This window comes from Entelurus aequoreus, linkage group LG10 (assembly GCF_033978785.1).
Source record: "Entelurus aequoreus isolate RoL-2023_Sb linkage group LG10, RoL_Eaeq_v1.1, whole genome shotgun sequence".
Classification (NCBI taxonomy): Eukaryota; Metazoa; Chordata; class Actinopteri; order Syngnathiformes; family Syngnathidae; genus Entelurus; species Entelurus aequoreus.
Genome location: NC_084740.1, coordinates 53,656,842 through 53,676,101, shown reverse-complemented (window position 1 = coordinate 53,676,101; position 19,260 = coordinate 53,656,842). Strand labels below are relative to the sequence as shown.

Sequence of the window (19,260 nt, the reverse complement as noted above, 5' to 3'; positions counted from 1 at the left end):
CAAGAATCGCAAGATGGATCACATCATGGAGAAGCTTGCTGAAAAGGACAATTGAATTGAATTTGAGAGCACCCAGCATGGACGAACACAACAGACAAGTCATTGTTTTGTCTGCTCGCGGAAAACAAACATCCTAATCTACGATTTGACTCCCTCGAATGGCCTTGACGCTGTGGAAACGGGACCAGGCTGTTCTGAAAAACACCCCCGAGGACACCTCAATGATGGACGCTTTTGACCTCCCTGGAGTCGAACTTTTGCAGATCGGCCTCAGTCTATAAAAAACATTACATCATCACACCCAAGACAATTGGGCATACACGCACACACACACCCTCCCCAACCCCACGCCTTCACCACCACTTGTTTCTCCTCGGGGTGATGGTCGGATGGCAGCGCTTCATAGCAGCGGTCGCCTTCCAGGGTCCCAACTCCCCACCCCTCTGTTGCGAGTTTGTCGTGATTAAATGTAATGTGTTTATGTGTGCATTGCATGGAGGTTTTTTCTCACTCCAGACTAGGCCCCCTTAGGAGCCCAGTCTAGATTGTATTTTTTTACTCATCTTTTTCCCCAGAATTTTACCTTTTTCCCATCTTTTACGGGGCGCCTTATGGCGACCCATCAGCGTTCCTGTTTGTTTGTCTAATCTTGAACGGGTTTGAGCTGAAAACAAAGTTTCGTTGTACTTGTGAAATGACAATAAAGACCTATCCATCTATCTATCTATCTATCTATCTATCTATCTATCTATCTATCTATCTATCTATCTATCTATCTATCTATCTATCTATCTATCTATCTATCTATCTATCTATCTATCTATCTATCTATCTATCTATCTATCTATCTATCTATCTATCTATCTATCTATCTATCCATCCATCCATCCATCCATCCATCCATCCATCCATCCATCCATCCATCCATCCATCCATCCATCCATCCATCCATCCATCCATCCATCCATCCATCCATCCATCCATCCATCCATCCATCCATCCATCCATCCATCCATCTATCTATCTATCTATCTATCTATCTATCTATCTATCTATCTATCTATCTATCTATCTATCTATCTATCTATCTATCTATCTATCTATCTATCTATCTATCTATCTATCTATCTATCTATCTATCTATCTATCTATCCATCCATCCATCCATCCATCCATCCATCCATCCATCCATCCATCCATCCATCCATCCATCCATCCATCCATCCATCCATCCATCCATCCATCCATCCATCCATCTATCTATCTATCTATCTATCTATCTATCTATCTATCTATCTATCTATCTATCTATCTATCTATCTATCTAAAACTCGACAGTAGCGCCTTATAACCTAATGTACGGAATAATTCTGGTTGTGCTTACCGACCTTCGAAGCTATTTTATTTGGTGCATGGTGAAATGATAAGTGTGACCAGTAGATGGCAGTCACACATAAGAGATACGTGTAGACCGCAATACGACTCAAGTAAACAGCACCGAAATTGTTCGAATAATTATGTATAAGTTATCACACAACTCTTATGCTTGAAGGCCGTTGCTATAGTTATTATCAATTGCGCTGAAGTTGTACTTTTCTATCCGTGCAAAGGGACAACTTGCAATCTTGGATTGCGAGTCGTCTCGTATCGGTGTTTGTGTCCAGACCCGGCCTGCGGACTGCCAAGGGCGAACATCGAGTACCTTGACGCAGACAAATCAGAGACAGGGCGATATCACACCGTAGGAGGACACAATAGCTCACCGGCGTCACAATGTAAACAAACGCCATGGGTGGATCTACACCTGACATCCACTGTAATGATACCAAGTACAATAGCGTATCTAGTCGATACTACTATGAGTACTTGGGTAACTTACACATCTGTGAAGGCACCATTAATGCTGAAAGGTACATACAGGTTTTGGAGCAACATACGTTGCCATCCAAGCAACGTTATCATGGACGCCCCTGCTTATTTCAGCAAGACAATGCCAAGCCGCATTCTGCACGTGTTTGAACAGCGTGGCTTCGTAGTAAAAGTGCATTATGAAGCGTAAAATATGACAACGGAGACCCCGGACAACTTAAGCTGTACATCAAGCAAGAATGCAAAAATGTGTCTCCTCAGTTCCCAAACGTTTACTGAGTGTTGTTAAAAGGAAAGGCCATGTAACACAGTGGTAAAAATGCCCCTGTTACAACTTTTTGCCATTAAATTCTAACTGAATGATTATTTGCAAAAACAAGAATACGTTTCTCAGCTCGAACATGAAATATCTTGTCTTTGCAGTCTATTCAATTGAATATAAGTTGAAGAGGATTAGCAAATCATTGTATTCTGTTTTTCTTTACCATTTACAAAACGTGCCAACTTCACTGGTTTTGGGGTTTGGTAGATCAGACCCACAGTCGGCTGTTCTGTGTCAACAACCTGGCAGACAAAAAGCGCAGGACAATCTCCAGTCTGCCGTCGTCTTCCCGACTCGCACAATTTAGCGACGCCAGCAAAATGCTGGCAGCGCGGCACTGTGATATTATGCACCCCCGTTGTCGGTGCAGTTTGCACAAAGTGAGAAGTGCAAACACAGGAGATCATCCTTGACCTGGAATGACAGTGAACGGCTCTGTAGGCTCAAGCTGACTTCAGCACTACTTGGATTACATTGAAGAAAGAGAAGATCAAGGTTCATAGAGGATAAGCACTTTTTTGGGAAAACTGATGACGGGTGCAACCCGGATAATAATCCATGCGCAATATAAAGTACATTAGATCAATTGTTATGAAAGTTCATTATTTTTAATTTCATTTATTGATTCATTAAAAAATAGATAATTCATTAAAAATGGTTAAAAACATAGTTACAAGGTAAAAAAAATGTTTATTTACAATATGGTATTTTTATTTGTATTTATTTTTTTATTAAATCAACATAAAAAACACAAGATACACTTACAATTAAAGCTGCAAGCAGCGTTGGTCGGGTCCGCATTTTGGCAGGTCCTAATTAGATCGCAATTTCCGCCAGTCCCGATGTGTGTAAAAAGTTTGGTGAGTTTTGAAGTATTTTAAGGGGGTCAAATTACAGCGCAAAGAGGCAAAAATTAGTGTTTTTATGAAACTTTTGTTTTGAAGGGGTGATTGCCAACTTCCTGTTGATTTTTGCTGAAGGATGTCAGTGTATGAAATGTAGCTCTAAGTCAGACCTACATAGAGGTTTTTGTTGCATGTCTCTACGATATTCGTACTGGGAGTTAGAGGAAGTTGTGTCTGTGTTTTTTTCCCCTAGGTGCTGCGGCACAGTGGTTCTTTTCTTTGAAGGCTCGTAAAATCAAAACCGTAGCACTTATTAAAACGCTTCCGTCAACTTTTAATCAGAAGGGTTCAATCTCTCTCCTGTAGTATTTTGAAGCCGAAACGACAAACGCGCTCAGAGGAGATAATGTTTGGTGTTAGGTGACCGGTTTTAACAAAAAGTTAGTTTTGAAGGAGGGATTGCAAACGTCCTGTTGATTTTTGCTGAAGGATGTCAATTTATGAAATGTAGGTCTAAGTGAGACCTACGTAGAGGCTTTTGTTTCATGTCTCTAAGACGTTCCTACCGGAAGTTACAAGCAGTTTTGTCGGAGTTTTCCTCTGAGGAGCAGTATTGTCTCTGTTTTATTCAAAAATTGCGCTAGAGCGCAATTTTTAGTTTTGGGGTTCGGTTTTTTTTTAGATCGCAATTTGCACCAGTCCCGATGTGTGTAAAAAGTTAGGTGAGTTTTGAGGTATTTTAAGGGGGTCAAATTACAGCTCAAAGAGGCAAAAATTAGTGTTTTTAGTCATTTTTTGTGTTGAAGGGGAAATTGCCAACTTCCTGTAGGTTTTTGCCCGAGGATGTGAAATTATGAATTGTAGGTCTGAGTGAGACCTACATACAGGTTTCATGTCTCTATGACCTTCCTAGTGGGAGTTACAGGCAGTTTGTTTTTGTTTTTTTCCTAGGGGGCGCTAGAGCGCAATTTTGATTTTTGGGGTTTGGTTTTTTTTACTAAAGTGTGCTGTCCCAGTTGTATTGTATTTCTAGCGTTTTATTATTATACCGCCACCTCTTTGAGCTGTAATTTGACCCCCTTAACATTCTTCAAAACTCACCAAATTGGACACACACATCAGGACTTCAGGACTGGCAAAAATTGCGATCTAATCAAAAAACCAAACCCCAAAACTCAAAATTGCGCTGTAGCGCCCCCTAGAAAGAAAACACAGACAAAACGGCCTCTAACTCCCAGTAGGAATGTCGTAGAGACATGAAACAAAAACCTCTATGTAGGTCTCACTTAGACCTAGATTTCATACACTGACAACCCCCAGAAAAAATCCACAGGAAGTTTGCAATTCCCCCTTCAAAACAAAGGTTGTGTAAAAACAGTCACCTTTTTTCAAACATTATTTCCTCTGAGCGCGTTTGTGGTGTCGGCTTCAAATTAGCACAGGAGAGAGATTGAACCCTTCTGATTAAAAGTTGATGAAAGAGTTTTAATTACTGCTCCGGTTTGGATTTTATGAGCCCTCAAAGTCGGTCCCGTCCATTGCTGCTTGCAGCTTTAATTTTATTTTATTTTTTAAAAAAGGACCCTTTCTTCACCAGACCAGGTTGTCAATGAAATTAAATTGTTTAAAGGGTTCTTAAAACCAGGTCCAGTCCAGATTATCTCCAGGTCGGGCTCAGCAACACACACCTTCATTTAGGGGAGGTGAGGGGAGCAGTGAGCGGCAGCGGTGGCCGCGCCCGGGAATCATTTTTGGTGATTTAACCCCAAATTCCAACCCTTGATGCTGAGTGCCAAGCAGGGAGGTAATGGGTCCCATTTTTATAGTCTTTGGTATGACTCGGCCGGGGTTTTAACTCATGACTTACCGATCTCAGGGCGGACACTCTAACCACAAGGCCACTGAGTAGGTCATGCTATGCTCTCTCTGTGTTTTCCTTGTCGTCATCCAGCGGCATTCCTCCGTTCCCGCGTCACAAGATGTGTGTCTCGTCTCCCCGTATTCCCTCTGGTTCTCCGGCTGCTTCTTGGATCTCGACCTCCTTCCTGGACACGGACCTTCGACACCTCTCTATTGCCCCCCGATTTCCTGCCTGTTTTCTGGACCTCCGAGCCTCTCTTGGACTTCTGCCTTTCGCTCAACACTCGGCGTTGAATTCCTACACATAGTCGCACACCATACACTTTTGGTTTCGTCACACTCATTGTTTATTAATAATATTTTCTTATTTATATATATATATTATACATATATATAAATAAACAACATCCTTGTTGTCTGTGCCGTCTTCTTCCCTGTACAACCATAACATTTCCTTTATTAAAGGTATTTTTTCTTACTTTACCTGATGTCTGGTATGAATTCCATTCAGGTCTTTATGTCTGGTAGATTTTAGACTATTGTGTCATAGTTTAAAAGGTATAGCCCTGTGACCCAAATGAATAAAAATAGCTTTAGATTGAAAGTATTTAGTACGTGAGTACACACTTGAAAGAACCCAAAGCTAGCTCAAATAATTGATGAGCAAACAAGGGCTACACGTATAGCACCAGTTTTTTCCTGTGACCACGTTTCCCCTCCTTTGCATGAATTTCATGAAACGTGATTGTCTTCTTCCCTGCAGCTCAGTCTCGCCACAACTGCTGACTGGCAACTGAAAGGTCAAATTTGCATTTTTGACCTGGTCCTGTTTTTTGTCTGTGTGACTTTTGGAGTCACGAATCATCACATCAGAGTCTTGAGAACCAAGTCACACTTGGTATACTTGGTTTAGCTTCCACAAAGACAGAGGCAGCAACATGACAACTTCAGAGCTCTCTCTTGGCTAATTGGGATGCTTTAAATTTCGAATTAGCTAGTTTTTCCTCTTCTTTTTTTTCGGTTGAATTTTGAATTTTAAAGAGTCGAAATTGAAGATAAACTATGTTTCAAAATTAATTGTCATTTTTTTCGTGTTTTCTCCTCTTTTAAACCAATTAATTAAGTGTAAATATAATTAATTATTAATAATAACATAGAGTTAAAGGTAAATTGAGCAAATTGGCTATTTCTGGCAATTTGAATTTATGGAACATCATTAGTAATTTTTCCTGATTAAGATTAATTTTAGAATTTTGATGACATGTTTTAAAAAGGTTAAAATCCAATCTACACTTTGTTAGAATATATAACAAATTGGATCAAGCTATATTTCTAACAAAGACAAATCATTATTTCTTCTAGATTTTCCAGAACAAAAATGTTAAAAGAAATTCAAAAGACTTTGAAATAAGATTTAAATTAGATTCTACAGATTTTCTAGATTTGCCAGAATAATTTTTTTGAATTTTAATCATAATAAGTTTGAAGAAATGTTTCACAAATATTCTTCGTCGAAAAAACAGAAGCTAAAATGAAGAATTAAATTAAAATGTATTTATTATTCTTTACAATAAAAAAAATAAATTTACTCAAACATTGATTTAAATTGTCAGGAAAGAAGAGGAAGGAATTTAAAAGGTAAAACGGTATCTGTGTTTAAAAATCCTAAAATCATTTTTAAAGTTGTATTTTTTCTCTAAAATTGTCTTTCTGAAAGTTATAAGAAGCAAAGTAAAACAATTAATGAATTTATTTAAACAAGTGAAGACCAAGTCTTTAAAATATTTTCTTGGATTTTCAAATTCTATTTGAGTTTTGTCTCTCTTAGAATTAAAAATGTCGGGCAAAGCGAGACCAGCTTGCTAGTAAATAAATACAATTTAAAAAATAGAGGCAGCTCACTGGTAAGTGCTGCTATTTGAGCTATTTTTAGAACAGGCCAGCGGGCTACTCATCTGGTCCTTACGGGCTACCTGGTGCCCGCGGGCACCGCGTTGGTGACCCCTGATCTACGTTATGAGTTTGTGTCGCGAATGTCACAGTGAACCCCGTAAAATCCACTCCAAACATCGTATTCGTGGACGAATACAAATAACAGAAGAAATGAACAAATTAAAAAGATGGTTTGACAAAAACCGACTATCCTTAAACCTCAGTAAAACTAAAATAATGCTATTTGGTAACAGTAGAAGGGAAAGTCAAACACAAATACAAATAGACATTGAAAGAGTCAATGAAACCAAATTTCTAGGTATAATTGTCAGAATAATTGTATCTAAGTTATCACAAAACTTTGTGTTTCCATGAGTTCCCGGCGAGCAGACAAAAGCTGTCTTTGATCTTACCAACCAAAAGGCTTGTAAATACTCCACTGTGTAGGATGGGACGCGACATGAAGGTGTTGGTTTCTTTGATGTATTGTAATACACAGGGAGATTTTGTCTTGACCCGAGATCTGCAAAGCGGAGAGGAAGCAGGACCTGACCCCAATCCAGGCACCTTTTCTTTGAACTGTTTTGTAACCAAAGGCGACGGCTGTTTACGACCCCCCCTTCCTTTAGAAACAGCTGTTGCCATGTAATCAGGGAAAGTCCAAATAAAGTCAGAGCGTGGTGGGACACTGTGCAAGAGTACAGCCCAGACGTTTCTCCTCAATTGAGCTAAATTGAATTCTGTCTCTGTTTAATTCCTTGCTTCTGTGTCTGTTTAATAGATGTCATCAGTGTTTGAACCTGACAATAATGATTGATGATAAAATAACATATATATATATATATATATATATATATATATATATATATATATATATATATATATATATATATATATATATATATATATATATATATATATCTTTTGCTTTATTCATTATTGATGTGTTTCTTGCTACTTTATGTTGTATAATTGTTTCTGTGAGATTTCCAGTTCATTTTATCATCAATATATATATATATATATATATATATATATATATATATATATATATATATATATATATATATATATATATATATATATATATATATATATATATATATATATATATATATATATAAAAAAATATATATATATATATATATTTTTTTTTTTAGGTCAGGAAAAAGCACAGGGGCTACTTCATCCCTACAAGCCTGTTTTGCAGGTTTCTTGAGGGGACACTTCAATAAAATCCCCTGAAGAGCAGGGAAACCTGCAAAACAGGCTTGTAGGGATATATATATATATATATATATATATATATATATATATATATATATATATATATATATATATATATATATATATATATATATATATATACGTATATATACGTATATATATATATATATATATATATATATATATATATATATATATATATATATATACGTATATATACATATATATATATATATATATATATATATATATATATATATGTATATATATATATACGTATATATATATATACATATATATATATATATATATATATATATATATATATATATATATATATATATATATGTATATATACGTATATATATATATATATATATATATATATATATATATATATACGTATATATACGTATATATATATATATATATATATATATATATATACGTATATATATATATATATATATATACTGTATATATATATATATATATATATATATATATATATATATATATATATATATATATATATATATATATATATATATATATATATATATATATATATATATACGTATATATACGTATATATATATATATATATATATATATATATATATATATATACGTATATATACATATATATATATATATATATATATATATGTATATATATATATATACGTATATATATATATACATATATATATATATATATATATATATATATATATATATATATATATATATATATATATATATATATGTATATATACGTATATATATATATATATATATATATATATATATATATATATACGTATATATACGTATATATATATATATATATATATATATATATATATATATATATACATATATATATATATATATATATATACGTATATATATATATATATATACTGTATATATATATATATATATATATATATATATATATATATATACATAGCCAAGGTTACAGGGGTTTGTCCGTTATACAGTGCTCAATACCGGGGTAGAGCGGAATATTCGTTAGGTCAGGAAAAAACACGGGGGCTATTTCATCCCTACAAGCCTGTTTTGCAGGTTTCTTGAGGGGCCGCGTCAATAAAATCCCCTGAAGAGCAGGGAAACCTGCAAAACAGGCTTGTAGGGATGAAATGGAATCCGTGTTTTTTCCTGACCTAACCAATATATATATCATTCAGAGTGAGAGAAAAACAAACAAACAGGCTTGTAGGGATGAAATAGCATCCGTCTTTTTTCCTGACCTAACCTATATATATATATATATATATATATATATATATATATATATATATATATATATATATATATATATATATATATATATATATATATATATATATATATATATATATATATATATATATATATATATATATATATATATAAACTGGCGTCATTTTGCAGTTTACACATATCTCTTTTGTGTGACTGCCATCTAGTGGTCACACTTATCATTACAGCATGTACCAAGTAAAGTTGCTTCGAGGTCGGTAAGCACAACCAGAATGATGCCGTACATTAGGCGCACCGTTGATTTTTGAGAAAACGAAAGGATTTTAAGTGCGCCTTATAGTCGGAAAAATACGGTAGCTTGAATTCCATCAGTTTAGCGAGCTTGGCCTATTGGACCGGAGCTGCCGCCACTCCGGGTGCTCTTAAGCTGGAGAGCTACTCTGCAGGAACACGCAGCATCTTTCTGCTTCATAGGACCTTCTGCACAGCAGCCTGGCGTCGTACAGTAGCTCACACCCGCTGCATTGTGGGTACGTGCCCCACCCCCACTCCCTTTTAAACAACGTCAACACAGATTGTGCGTCAACACCACGTTTACTCGAACAAGACTAACAATGTAACTCGCAATCTTTTTTTTGTTATTCAAATGTCTTCATATTTTCCCATCGGAAACAAACGGCGAATACGTTTTATTATTTACATCTTAAACACCACCAATCAGGGGTGTTTTAAAAGATGGATAATATATGCATCCAAAGCTAAAAGCAGTAAAATTGCCAAGTACAATGAATGTTTCAGCAGAAACATGCTATGTTGCATTTTGAAATATTCATGCCATGTGAATGATTAAGTTAAGTGTTGAGAGCATTTATCTTTAAGCACATTACAGGAAAAAAAAGAAACCTTATTTTCCTTTTTTTTTTTTTCCCCCACCCAAGTGCTCTATTTTGGTCGCCACATTCGTGCGTCAATATTTAATGTGGCGTTCGTCAGTTTTGCTCGGTGACTAAGTCCGCCGTGTCCAGACCCTCTCTGCTGGTGGTGTCAGCGATCCCCCCGCGACTAAGTGACCTCGCTCACGGCTCGCCACGTCGCTAAATATAGCTGGCAAATTTACTGCATCAGCGAGGCCAACTAAAGTGATTAGCCACGAATATTCCTCTCTTAATTAGAGCGGAACGAGATGAGGCGGCGGTCCGAATCGTTATTATTTCACATCACATAAAAGCACTGGAGTATTGTAGGGCTTTTACAATTGAACTTAAGTGATCCCATCATAAAGGTTATTAGTGTTTGACCAATATCGATACACTTATTACAGTAACAACCTGGCAGTAGTGAGTGATTGGCATTTGGAATCCATTTACAAACCCCGTTTCCATATGAGTTGGGAAATTGTGTTAGATGTGAATATAAACGGAATACAATGATTTGCAAATCCTTTTCAAGCCATATTCAATTGAATGCACTACAAAGACAACATATTTGATGTTCAAACTCAAATAATAATTAATTTAGAATGTCATGGCTGCAACACGTGCCAAAGTAGTTGGGAAAGGGCATGTTCACCACTGTGTTACATGGCCTTTCCTTTTAACAACACTCAGTAAAGGTTTGGGAACTGAGGAGACACATTTTTGAAGTGGAATTATTTCCCATTCTTGCTTGATGTACAGCTTAAGTTGTTCAACAGTCCGGGGGTCTCCCTTCTGCTATTTTAGGCTTCACACATTTTCAATGGGAGACAGGTCTGGACTACAGGCAGGCCAGTCTAGTACCCGCACTCTTTTACTATGAAGCCACGTTGATGTAACACGTGGCTGGGCATTGTCTTGCTGAAATAAGCAGGGGCGTCCATGATAACGTTGCATATGTTGCTCCAAAACCTGTATGTACCTTTCAGCATTAATGGTGCCTTCACAGATGTGTAAGTTACCCATGTCTTGGGCACTAATACACCCCCATACCATCACACATGCTGGCTTTTACACTTTGCGCCTAGAACAAATCCGGATGGTTCTTTTCCTCTTTGTTCCGGAGGACACCACGTCCACAGTTTCCAAAAACAATTTGAAATGTGGACTCGTCGGACCACAGAACACTTTTCCACTTTGCATCAGTCCATCTTAGATGAGCTCAGGCCCAGCGAAGCCGACGGCGTTCCTGGGTGTTGTTGATAAACAGTTTTCGCCTTGCATAGGAGAGTTTTAACTTGCACTTACAGATGTAGCGACCAACTGTAGTTACTGACAGTGGGTTTCTGAAGTGTTCCTGAGCCCATGTGGTGATATCCTTTACACACTGATGTGGCTTGTTGATGCAGTACAGCCTGAGGGATGGAAGGTCACAGGCTTAGCTGCTTACGTGCAGTGATTTCTCCAGATTCTCTGAACCCTTTGATGATATTACGGAGCGTAGATGGTGAAATCCCTGAATTCCTTGCAATAGCTGCTTGAGAAATGTTGTTCTTAAACTGTTCAACAATTTGCTCAGGCATTTGTTGACAAAGTGGTGACCCTCGCCCCGTCCTTGTTTGTGAATGACTGAGCATTTCATGGAGTCTACTTTTATACCCAATCATGGCACCCACCTGTTCCCAATTTGCCTGTTCACCTGTGGGATGTTCCAAATAAGTGTTTGATGAGCATTCCTCAACTTTATCAGTATTTATTGCCACCTTTCCAACTTCTTTGTCAAGTGTTGCTGGCATCAAATTCTAAAGTTAATGATTATTTGCAACAAAAAAATAAATGTTTATCAGTTTGAACATGAAATATGTTGTCTTTGTAGCATATTCAACTGAATATGGCTTGAAAAGGATTTGCAAATCATTGTATTCCGTTTATATTTACATCTAACACAATTCCCAACTCATATGGAAACGGGGTTTGTAGAACAAAGCACAACGTCGGGTTTAGGGTAACGTTATCGTGCAAGTTTGATTTATGTCGCACAGAGAAATTAAATTTAAAATGCATTGACTTGTTGTGTTGCACCTGAGCTTGTTTAATGTTGGTATTCGTGTTTGTGTTTAGACTTTGGCACAACCGTGACCCTAATGGGGACAAGCTGTATATAAACGCTTTGTGTAGCCCGAAACACTAACGCAGGGGTCACCAACGCGGTGCCCGCGGGCACCAGGTAGCCCGTAAGGACCAGATGAGTAGCCCGCTGGCCTGTTCTAAAAATAGCTCAAATAGCAGCACTTACCAGTGAGCTGCCTCTATTTTTTAAATTGTATTTATTTACTAGCAAGCTGGTCTCGCTTTGCTCGACATTTTTAATTCTAAGAGAGACAAAACTCAAATAGAATTTGAAAATCCAAGAAAATATTTGAAAGACTTGGTCTTCACTTGTTTAAATACATTCATTAATTTTTTTTACTTTGCTTCTTATAACTTTCAGAAAAACAATTTTAGAGAAAAAATACAACCTTAAAAATGATTTTAGGATTTTTAAACACATATACCTTTTTACCTTTTAAATTCCTTCCTCTTCTTTCCTGACAATTTAAATCAATGTTCAAGCAAATTTATTTTTTTTATTTTAAAGAATAATAAATACATTTTAATTTAATTCTTCATTTTAGCTTCTGTTTTTTCGACGAAGAATATTTGAGAAATATTTCTTCAAACTTATTATGATTCAAATTCAAAAAAAATATTCTGGCAAATCTAGAAAATCTGTAGAATCTAATTTAAATCTTATTTCAAAGTCTTTTGAATTTCATTTAAAATTTTTGTTCTGGAAAATCTAGAAGAAATAATGATTTGTCTTTGTTAGAAATATAGCTTGGTCCAATTTGTTATATATTCTAACAAAGTGCAGATTGGATTTTAACCTTTTTAAAACATGTCATCAAAATTCTAAAATTAATCTTTATCAGGAAAAATTACTAATGATGTTCCATAAATTCTTTTTTAATTTTTTCAAAAAGATTCGAATTAGCTAGTTTTTCTCTTCTTTTTTTTCGGTTGAATTTTGAATTTTAAAGAGTCGAAATTGAAGATAAACTATGTTTCAAAATTTAATTGTCATTTTTTTCGTGTTTTCTCCTCTTTTAAACCGTTCGATTAAGTGTAAATATCGTTAATTATTAATAATAACATAGAGTTAAAGGTAAATTGAGCAAATTGGCTATTTCTGGCAATTTATTGAAGTGTGTATCAAACTGGTAGCCCTTCGCATTAATCAGTACCCAAGAAGTAGCTCTTGCTTTCAAAAAGGTTGGTGACCCCTGCACTAACGTAACTCCAGAATGTGAGTTTCATTAATCATACGACGTGTCATTATTCACTTCAATATAATTATACATCCGTCAAGTGCCCCTTTACTCCATAGTGCCAGGTATATTCATGCAGAATTATACATCCATACATCCTTTTTCTACCACTTGTCCCTTTCGGCGGTCGCGGTGATGCAGAATTCTCATTAGTGGATAATAATAATCATAATAATAGATCATTATCATAATAACTATCATTATAGAACTAGTGGGGGTTAAGCCTCCGCTGTCTTTCAAAACTACTAACGCCTCTTTAATGAAGGTTCCTTTAATGCACTACAATTATGTCATTTTCAGATCCAAAAGTAAAAATTGAACATAACTTCGTCCCATGTTGCCTGCAATAGATTTATTACATTGTATGACATATTTGGCTCCCAAATGTGTGTGATTGGATAAACAATATATATATATATTGTGTTGTACTACATCTGCATTACACATTTAATTTCAATACAATGCTAGCTTTTAACTGGACAACACTACGTAAACAACTGATTACAAATGATACTAATGTATGTAATCCAGGTGGATTCTTTACCCCACCCCGCATGGGGTTTGAACCCTGGTCGCCACCATGAGAGGCAAGCGTGCTGACCACCGAGCTAAAAGCCACACTGGCTGGCCTCTGTTACAGGTAAGGTTGTACAGTACTAGTAAAGTATCGCGGTTCTAATTAATCAAAAAACGGTACTGTACTCCGTTTGGCGCGTCGTCACGTCGTGACATTGCTGGTTTTACGAGCAGAGGAGCATGTTCGGCAGCGCGCGCACACTGAGTACTTACAAGCACACACAGTTTGTAGACAGAAAATGGAGAACTTTAAGCATTTTGGCTTAAAAAGTAAAGATAAAGGTGAAGTTGTAACACTGAAACGCCCCTCAGGAAGAGGTGCTTTAAGACATGGCTAGCTAGCTAGAAGCTAACATTCATCAACAGTCAGCAGTGTTTTAGCTACTTCTAAATCACTAATCCTCGCCTCCATGGTGACAAATAAAGTATCATTATCACTGCAGGACGAGGAATAGCTAAACATGCTTCACTACACACCGTAGGAGGATACAATAGCTCACCGGCGTCACAATGTAAACAAATGCCATGGGTGGATCTACACCTGACATCCACTGTAATGTTACCAAGTACAAGAGAGTATCTAGTCGATACTACTATGATTATATCGATGTTTTATCGTCACAAAATCTTTTTTCCTCTTTAAAAAATTCATATTATGTTTATAAACTCAGTAAATACGTCCCTGGACACATGAGGACTCTGAATATGACCAATGTATGATCCTGTAACTACTTGGTATCGGATCGATACCTAAATGTGTGGTATCATCCAAAACTAATGTAAAGTATCCAAAGAAGAGAAGAATAAGTGATTATTACATTTTAACAGAAGTGTAGATAGAACATGTTAAAACAGAAAATAAGCAGATATTAACAGTGAATGAACAAGTAGATTAATAATTAATTTTTACAGCTTGTCCTTAATAATTTTGACAAAATAATAGGTGTATAAATGACACAATATGTCACTGCGTACGTCAGCAGACTAATTAGGAGTCTTTGTTTGTTTACTTACTACTAAAAGACAAGTTGTCTAGTATGTTCACTATTTTATTTAAGGACTAAATTGCAATAATAAACATATGTTTCATGTACCCTAAGATTTTTTGTTAAAATAAAGCCAATAATGCCTTTTTTCCCCCTTTATTTAGAAAAAGTTTCAAATACATTTTGGTACCGGTAACAAAATATTGTGAATCATATTTATATAGCGCTTTTTCTCTAGTGACTCAAAGCACTTTACATAGTGAAACCCAATATCTAAGTTACCTTTAAACCAGTGTGGGTGGCACTGGGAGAAGGGTGGGTAAAGTGTCTTGCCCAAGGACACAACAGCATTGACTATAGGATGGCGGAAGCGGGGATCGAACCCGGAACCCTCAAGTTGCTGGCACGGCCACTCTACCAACCGAGCTATACCGATATTGGGATCAATTTCCCTTGTGGATCAATAAAGTTTGTCTAAGTCTAAGTGTAAGTCTAAGTATCGGGACAACCCTCGTTACAGGCAAACTTCACAACATCAGAACATGTTTTTGTAACCACATATTCAACTAAAAGGTTAGGGTTAGGGCATACTTGCCAACCTTGAGACCTCCGATATCGGGATGTGGGTGTGGGGAGGGCGTGGTTAAGAGGAGAGTATATTTACAGCTAGAATTCACCAACTCAAGTATTTCATATATATATATATATATATATAGGGATGATACTCGAAACCGGTTTTCCCGGTTGTTGATAAGAAAAGAACCGAGTCCTCGGACTCGAATCCCTTATTGGGAACCGGTACCCGTTATCGAGACCACTATAGTAAAGGAAAAGAGTTGATTCTTTTTTCGAATCCCATCCCGACCAGAAATGCTCCGTGGGACATCACAATAAATGACGTCATGTAGCTCAGTCATTAGGCGCAGATAGCGAAAGCAGGAAAACAATGGACGGGAAAAAGCGCTTCAAGGTGTAATAAAGTTCAAAACAAAAGCTATAATCCAATGAATAACTTTACTGAGAGATTTTAGCAGGGTAAAACACATGACCAACACTTTTACGACCAACCGGAAACATAGCAACGCACCTCCTTTACGGCAGCTGTCGCAACGTTCTTAAGACAACCGCAGCACATACATATATATACAACATATATCCCTTTTTTAACTTTTGTTTTTCTTTCCTTGTAAACAAAACAAAATCACACTGTAGATGTGTTGTTTGTCTAATTATAAATAATGCAGACGAGGCGTGTTGGCTGAGTTCTTGACGTTTACTTTCACAGCGTGGCAACATGCAACACTTTTCGGGGCTACCGCGCATGCTCGTAACTCCCGTTGCGTGCTGGGTAGTGTAGTTGTTATATTCTCTAGCTCATAACATTTTTCCCCCATAAAGAAATAATGTTAACTCAATAAAGTGTATTTCTTTTTTTAGCTTTAACTTTTCGTTTATTAGCATTGTAACCACATTTGCAAAGAACTTTTCTCTTCATAGAATGTTCTTTCAATAAAGAAATAAAGTGCAAAAATGTCAAAGCATCATAACAAACAGTTATGTTCCAATAGCAGCAGAAGTGCACTATTTGGAGAGCTGTATTATTTTCAGTTTTGTGCCCAAGGGACTGATTTTATTTAACACTATATTATTATTTATACACCTATAGTGATCACAGAGACAGGTTGTTTTTGTGTTACTGTATATATTTGTTTCTCTGAAAAATCCCACTTAATATACTTTGGGTAACAACAGTCAATATTTATTTATTTTATTTTATTTTTTTAGGTGGGTAACAGTCAATATTTATTTATTTATTCGATTTTATTTTTTTAATTATATAATAAAAGTGAGCTTTTGTTAAACCAAATATTGTGTGTTTTTTTCCATATACAACAACCTATCTGGACTCGATAAGAGAATCGATAAGGAATCGGTTCGATAAGAGGATTCGATAATAGGCTCGAACTCGATAATTCCTTATCAAACATCATCTCTATATATATTTATATATATATATATATATATATATATGTATATATATATATGTATGAAATACTTGACTTTCAGTGAGTTCTAGCTATATATATATATATATATATATATATATATATATATATATATATATATATATATATATATATATATATATATATATATATATATATATATATATATATATATATATTATTTTTTTTATTATACATATAAATAAAATAAATACTTGAATTTCAGTGTTCCGGAGGCTATCCAGTAGATGGCAGCATTGTCCTGTTTAACTTCTCCGTTCATGTCTGAGTATATCATTTCGGCCACCGTGTTCAATGGAGAAGTCTGTTCTACAAATTGTACAGGCAACATACATACCCCTCCCCCTTCGAACTGTCCTGGATGAACTGAAATTCTTGTTTCCATTCGTTTTGGAACCTGCAAGCGTATTTCTTCATCTTGCTCGTCGACGGCGTCGTCGCCATGTCTGTAACTTCCTCGTTCTTCTGCTTCGTCTCCTTGTTGTGTGCGCAGTTGTGCACTCTACTCTCTAAAAGCCCTAGATGTTATGACGTCATTGGGCAGGCAAGCTGTTTATATTGTGGGAAAGCGGACGTGAGAACAGGCTGTCCCCACTCAGGTCCGCATTGAGCTGGAGGGGGCGTGGCCTCCAGCTCCGGCTGAATACCGGGAGTTTGTCGGGAGAATGTTTCTGCCGGGAGGTTGTCGGGAGAGGCGCTGAATACCGGGAGTCTCCCGCTAAAAACGGGAGGGTTGGCAAGTATGGGTTAGGGTTAGGCTTAGGGTAACCCTATGTTAACCCTCACCCTAACCCTAGGGTTATTGTCAAATGATGCATCAATTAGCATCCGTGTCAAATAATCCATAGTTGGGAAGGTTCATTCATTGAGCTTCATTCTGGAATCCAGAACTTACCCATGCATAAAAAGAACTTCCTGGGGTCTGAGTAAATGTATGTCTCCTCTCTAATGCAGGATGTGAGCGTGCTGACGTCATCAGCAGCATTAAAAATAACAAGAAGCACTACCCGGTGTGTTGAGAGAAAAAAAAAGCCTTGTGTTAATCAGCGTTAATCAGCGGTGTTCCAGGTCACTTGTTTCAACAGCTCTCGCAGCCTTCCTGTTAATTGCCTCGAGTGCCAGTCGTACTGGTCGCGTCTTCGCCTTCAGATTTAATTCAACCTCCCCAATCGGGACTCATTTCACTCTTGATACACAATTACAGCAAAAGAAGCCCAGAGAGTGACAACGAGAGTGTAAAGAATGCAACGCACCCCCCCGGGGTCGTTTCTGCTTATTAAACTGCTTTTCTTCCCGTCCTCTGAGACCCTTTTTGTGTCATCCAGCCAGTTCTGAGTCGGGAAACGTCAGCGTTTCAGTGCTCAGAGCAACACATGCATCAGCATTATGTAAAAGGGCCCAAAACGATAAACACAAAAGCACTAAGGCCCCTTCTACACTAAGCCGGCTAAGGTTATCCAGGGTAAATCCCACCTAACCTTATCCGTGTCCACACACACGCAAAGGTCGTTTAAGACCCCCTCACCCGCTCCGTCAGCCGGGGCAACGCGACCTAGTACGCATGCGCGGAAAATGCGCACGTCATAGTCACCTCCAGTGTTGCTTTGTGTGCAAGTTCTTAAATGTAACTTATCTGAACAATAGCCAGTGTTGTGGTATTTCAATGAACTGGAATCCAGTGTGACTATTGTAGTGAATCACACCTGAGACGTCATAAATTAATCACATCTTTAATGGACACGTAAACAATGTGATAAAGAACGTTTAGCATTAATCAATCTAGGGATCTAGATATCTGGTCAGGACACTCCGCACTCTTTATATATATATATATATATATATATATATATATATATATATATATATATATATATATATATATATATATATATATATATATATATATGTATATATATGTATGAAATACTTGACTTTCAGTGAATTCTAGCTATATATATTTTTTTATTTTTTATTTTATTTTATTATACATACAAATAAAAGACATACTTGAATTTCAGTGTTCTGCAGGCTATCCAGTAGATGGCAGTATTGTCCTGTTTAAGAG

At 36.4% G+C, this 19,260-nt stretch overlaps 1 protein-coding gene across 1 annotated transcript in view; it reads right to left on the bottom strand.

The window, feature by feature from the left end:
• Nucleotides 1-19,260, bottom strand: part of LOC133659165 (glutamate receptor ionotropic, NMDA 1-like) — a 102,481-nt gene that overhangs the window by 54,440 nt on the left and 28,781 nt on the right. The window lies entirely within an intron of this gene.